Below are 6,783 nucleotides of genomic sequence, written 5' to 3' on the forward strand. Positions count from 1 at the left end.
AACAGTGGGTTAACTGCCTTGGTCAGGGGCAGAACGACAGATTTGTACCTTGTCAGCTCTAACCACTAGGCGTACCACTAGACGTACCTATGTAAGAATGCTGTTCATTGACTACAGCTCAGCATTCAACACCATAGTGCCCTCAAAGCTCATCATTAAGCTTACGGCCCTGGGTCTCAACCCCGCCCTGTGCAATTGGGTCCTAGAGTTTCTGACAGGGCGCCCCCAGGTGGTGAAGGTAGGAAACAACATCTCCACTTCGCTGATCCTCAACACTGGGGCCTCACAAGGGTTCGTGCTCAGCCCCCTCCTGTACTCCCTGTTCACCCATGACTGCGTGGCCATGCACTCCCCCAACTCAATCATCAAGTTTGCAGACGACACAAAAGTAGTGCGCTTGATTACCAAAAACAACGAGACAGCCTACAGGGAGGAGGTGAGGGCACTCGGAGTGTGGTGTCAGGAAAAGAACCTCTCAACAGCTCCTCTTCAACCTCAGGAGGCTGAAGAAATGTGGCTTGCCACCTTAAAACCTCACAAACTTTTACAAATGAGAGCATCTTGCAGGGATTTATTGCCTCCTGGTATCGAGGTAACTCCACCGCCATCAACCACACAACACGTCACCGGGGGCAAACTACCTGCCCTCCAGGACACCTGCAGCACCCGATGTAACAGGAAAGTCAAAAAGATCATCAAGGACAACAACTACCCGAGCCACTGCCTGTTCAGTCTGTATCATCCAGAAGGCGAGGTCAGTACAGGTGCAGCAAAGCTGGGACCGAGAGACTGAAAAACAGCTTCTATCTCAAGGGCATCAGACTGTTCATCAGCCATCACTAACACAGAGAGGCTGCTGCCTACATACAGACTCAAATCATTGGCCCATGGCATTTCGCTAGACTGGCATTAGCATATCCTAACCATGTGTATGTGACCAATAAAATGTTATTTGTGATAGACAAAGAGAGAGAGAGAGAGAGAAGAGAGAGAGAGAGAGAGAGAGAGAGAGAGAGAGAGAGAGAGAGAGAGAGAGAGAGAGAGAGAGAGAGAGAGAGAGAGAAACAGAGAGAGAGATAGAGAGACAGAGAAACAGAGAAACAGAGAGAGAGAGAGAGAGAGAGAGAGAAACAGAGAGAGAGAGAGAGAGAGAGAGAGAGAGAGAGAGATTGAGTGGCTGTGAACATTCTTGTGGATCCTGAATGGGGTTCTATAGAGATGGTGTATCTCCTTTGACCTTTGAAGGAGTGAGTTGACAACAACAGTTTTTACTTCTTTATAATGCCCAGCCTTTCCTCTATGTGATTGTATGGGTTTATCACATCCCTGGACAGCATCCATCATGACACAACACAGTTAACTAATTGCCAGAGAAACTACATTTACATGTGAGTCATTTAGCAGACACTCTTATCCAGAGTGCCTTACAGGACCAATTAGGATTCAGTGACTTGCTCAAGGTAACAGCAGACATATCTTTCACCTAGTTGGCTTGGGGATTCGAACCAGCGACATTTTAGTTACTTGCCCAATGCTCTTAACCACTAGGTTACCTGCCGGCCCAAACTCTCTGATTACTTGTCCAACACTCTTAACCACTAGGTTACCTGCCAGCCCAAACTCTCTGATTACTTGTCCAACACTCTTAACCACTAGGTTACCTGCCAGCCCAAACTCTCTGGTTACTTGTCCAACACTCTTAACCACTAGGTTACCTGCCAGCCCAAACTCTCTGATTACTTGTCCAACACTCTTAACCACTAGGTTACCTGCCAGCCAAACTCTCTGATTACTTGTCCAACACTCTTAACCACTAGGTTACCTGCCAGCCAAACTCTCTGATTACTTGTCCAACACTCTTAACCACTAGGTTACCTGCCAGCCCAAACTCTCTGATTACTTGTCCAACACTCTTAACCACTAGGTTACCTGCCAGCCAAACTCTCTGATTACTTGTCCAACACTCTTAACCATTAGGTTACCTGCCAGCCAAACTCTCTGATTACTTGTCCAACACTCTTAACCACTAGGTTACCTGCCAGCCAAACTCTCTGATTACTTGTCCAACACTCTTAACCACTAGGTTACCTGCCAGCCAAACTCTCTGATTACTTGTCCAACACTCTTAACCACTAGGTTACCTGCCAGCCAAACTCTCTGATTACTTGTCCAACACTCTTAACCACTAGGTTACCTGCCAGCCCCTTCTTTTCTTTCTAAACCCTTCCAGCTGTTCGTTATTCCCCATTCACACCCTTTGATCGGCAGACCGATCCCCCAATCAGGAACAGTCCTACCCAATTATCCTCCAATCAGAGTCCTTTATCCCCACCAATGACCCTCCCTCTTTTCATCCTTCAAGCCTGTTGATGCTTGATTCTACACACACACACACACACACACACACACACACACACACACACACACACACACACACACACACACACACACACACACACACACACACACACACACACACACACGCACACACACACGCACACACACACACACACACACACACACACACACACACACACACACACACACACACACACACACACACACACACACACACACACACACACACACACACACACACACACACACACACACACACGTTACGTATTTAATGGTTAACATGTGGCGTACGATATGAGAACATCAAGAGAGCGTCAATTAGTTACTTCTTATTTTGGTGGATAAAAACACATATCGTCCATAAGGAGTGTGTGTATGTGTGTGTATGTGTGTGCCTGCATGTGCCCGTGTGTGTACTTGTTTGTGTGTGTGTGTGTGAAGTGCAGTACAGTTTGGCAGCTGTTGTGTGGAACGTGGGCCGTACTGGGGAGCTAGGATTGGGAATATCCTTCATCTTCACTACAGAAAACTACCCCCACACACACACACACTTCACAGCCTCACACACACCCCAGACTCTCTCTACCTCTGCCCAAACAAAATACCCCCCACACTCACTGCACACACCAACCTCACATCACACTTAATACTCTCTATATTCCTGTCTCTATGCCATGAACAACATCTCTGTACTTCATGCTAGTCACTCCAACCCTCTCTACCTAGAGTAGATCAAGTCATAAAAAATACATACCCTCCCCCTCCCTCCCTCCCTCCCTCCCTCCCTCCCTCCCTCCCTCCCTCCCTCCCTCCCGTGTTCATACCTGGAGGGAGGGAGGATCTAACACTGTGTGATAGGTGAGAGCAGGTATTACATTCACTTCTAAAAATGTATCAAGCCCTACAAAAATGTCCATGAAGTACAATCCACATAATAAATCATGTTTCCTGTTGCTGCGGGATTATTGTCCTGCTGTTAGAAACTGGTCATATTCAGATCCTACACTTGTACCAAGTCAGGTCAGATCAGTGGTCAGTGTAAACTTAAAGGACAGGCGGACGGGGAGGTGAAGAAGCATTTCTACCAGTATTGACACAGTGTCTAACACATCTCCCCTCAGGGTGTCACCATGCTGCAGTTAGTGTGGTGGTAGAGAAAGAGCAGTGTTCAGATTGAAGAGTACTGTGTGTTTATGTGTGTGTGACTCTGACAAGGTGAGCTCCTCTCAGTCACATGGTCCCTCTGTGAGCCTTAACCTGCTCTTCTTCTTTCTTAGTTGCTATTTTTATATTCGGTGTGTTTTTGTTCCACCTATTTTTAGTATTACGTTGTTATTGATTACTGCACAGTTGGGTTTAGTGCAAGAAAGGCATTTCACTGTGCTTGTGCACGTGACATTACAACTTGAAACAGAAACTTGAAATCAAAGGGACGCTCTGTGCCCCGTGAAAGGAAGAGGGGGGGGGTGGTAGAAGGCTATATAAGACAGAGACTCACTACCTTAGAGAAAGAGAGAGAGAGAGAGTAGAAATGGAGAAAGAGAGGAGACAATAAAGTGAAAGCCTCCTGACTTCTGCCTCACAGAGAAGAGAAAGAGGGAGAATGAGAAAGTGACAGCGACCGACGTGCTGTTGAGTGATGTAGCGACCGACTGCCTTATGAGAGGGAGACAGAGAGAGAAAGACCGAGAGAATGAGAAAGTGACAGCGACCGACGTGCTGTCGAGTAATGTAGCGACCGACTGCCTTATGAGAGGGAGACAGAGAGAGAAAGACAGAGAGAATAAGAAAGTGACAGCGACCGACGTGCTGTCGAGTAATGTAGCGACCGACTGCCTTATGAGAGGGAGACAGAGAGAGAATGAGAAAGTGACAGCGACCGACGTGCTGTCGAGTAATGTAGCGACTGACTGCCTTATGAGAGGGAGACAGAGAGAGAATGAGAAAGTGACAGCGACCGACGTGCTGTCGAGTAATGTAGCGACTGACTGCCTTATGAGAGGGAGACAGAGAGAGAATGAGAAAGTGACAGCGACCGACGTGCTGTCGAGTAATGTAGCGACTGACTGCCTTATGAGAGGGAGACAGAGAGAGAATGAAAAGTGACAGCGACCGACGTGCTGTCGAGTAATGTAGCGACTGACTGCCTTATGAGAGGGAGACAGAGAGAGAATGAGAAAGTGACAGCGACCGACGTGCTGTCGAGTAATGTAGCGACTGACTGCCTTATGAGAGGGAGACAGAGAGAGAATGAGAAAGTGACAGCGACCGACGTGCTGTCGAGTAATGTAGCGACTGACTGCCTTATGAGAGGGAGACAGAGAGAGAATGAGAAAGTGACAGCGACCGACGTGCTGTCGAGTAATGTAGCGACTGACTGCCTTATGAGAGGGAGACAGAGAGAGAATGAGAAAGTGACAGCGACCGACGTGCTGTCGAGTAATGTAGCGACTGACTGCCTTATGAGAGGGAGACAGAGAGAGAATGAGAAAGTGACAGCGACCGACGTGCTGTCGAGTAATGTAGCGACTGACTGCCTTATGAGAGGGAGACAGAGAGAGAATGAGAAAGTGACAGCGACCGACGTGCTGTCGAGTAATGTAGCGACTGACTGCCTTATGAGAGGGAGACAGAGAGAGAATGAGAAAGTGACAGCGACCGACGTGCTGTCGAGTAATGTAGCGACTGACTGCCTTATGAGAGGGAGACAGAGAGAGAATGAGAAAGTGACAGCGACCGACGTGCTGTCAGTAATGTAGCGACTGACTGCCTTATGAGAGGGAGACAGAGAGAGAATGAGAAAGTGACAGCGACCGACGTGCTGTCGAGTAATGTAGCGACTGACTGCCTTACAGCGACCGACGTGCTGTCGAGTAATGTAGCGACTGACTGCCTTATGAGAGGGAGAGAGAGAGAAATGAGAAAGTGACAGCGACCGACGTGCTGTCGAGTAATGTAGCGACTGACTGCCTTATGAGAGGGAGACAGAGAGAGAATGAGAAAGTGACAGCGACCGACGTGCTGTCGAGTAATGTAGCGACTGACTGCCTTATGAGAGGGAGACAGAGAGAGAATGAGAAAGTGACAGCGACCGACGTGCTGTCGAGTAATGTAGCGACTGACTGCCTTATGAGAGGGAGACAGAGAGAGAATGAGAAAGTGACAGCGACCGACGTGCTGTCGAGTAATGTAGCGACTGACTGCCTTATGAGAGGGAGACAGAGAGAGAATGAGAAAGTGACAGCGACCGACGTGCTGTCGAGTAATGTAGCGACTGACTGCCTTATGAGAGGGAGACAGAGAGAGAATGAGAAAGTGACAGCGACCGACGTGCTGTCGAGTAATGTAGCGACTGACTGCCTTATGAGAGGGAGACAGAGAGAGAATGAGAAAGTGACAGCGACCGACGTGCTGTCGAGTAATGTAGCGACTGACTGCCTTATGAGAGGGAGACAGAGAGAGAATGAGAAAGTGACAGCGACCGACGTGCTGTCGAGTAATGTAGCGACTGACTGCCTTATGAGAGGGAGACAGAGAGAGAATGAGAAAGTGACAGCGACCGACGTGCTGTCGAGTAATGTAGCGACTGACTGCCTTATGAGAGGGAGACAGAGAGAGAATGAGAAAGTGACAGCGACCGACGTGCTGTCGAGTAATGTAGCGACTGACTGCCTTATGAGAGGGAGACAGAGAGAGAATGAGAAAGTGACAGCGACCGACGTGCTGTCGAGTAATGTAGCGACTGACTGCCTTATGAGAGGGAGACAGAGAGAGAATGAGAAAGTGACAGCGACCGACGTGCTGTCGAGTAATGTAGCGACTGACTGCCTTATGAGAGGGAGACAGAGAGAGAATGAGAAAGTGACAGCGACCGACGTGCTGTCGAGTAATGTAGCGACTGACTGCCTTATGAGAGGGAGACAGAGAGAGAATGAGAAAGTGACAGCGACCGACGTGCTGTCGAGTAATGTAGCGACTGACTGCCTTATGAGAGGGAGACAGAGAGAGAATGAGAAAGTGACAGCGACCGACGTGCTGTCGAGTAATGTAGCGACTGACTGCCTTATGAGAGGGAGACAGAGAGAGAATGAGAAAGTGACAGCGACCGACGTGCTGTCGAGTAATGTAGCGACTGACTGCCTTATGAGAGGGAGACAGAGAGAGAATGAGAAAGTGACAGCGACCGACGTGCTGTCGAGTAATGTAGCGACTGACTGCCTTATGAGAGGGAGACAGAGAGAGAATGAGAAAGTGACAGCGACCGACGTGCTGTCGAGTAATGTAGCGACTGACTGCCTTATGAGAGGGAGACAGAGAGAGAATGAGAAAGTGACAGCGACCGACGTGCTGTCGAGTAATGTAGCGACTGACTGCCTTATGAGAGGGAGACAGAGAGAGAATGAGAAAGTGAGCGACCGACGTGCT

Source organism: Oncorhynchus gorbuscha, unplaced genomic scaffold (genome assembly GCF_021184085.1).
Source record: "Oncorhynchus gorbuscha isolate QuinsamMale2020 ecotype Even-year unplaced genomic scaffold, OgorEven_v1.0 Un_scaffold_561, whole genome shotgun sequence".
NCBI classification, from domain to species: Eukaryota; Metazoa; Chordata; class Actinopteri; order Salmoniformes; family Salmonidae; genus Oncorhynchus; species Oncorhynchus gorbuscha.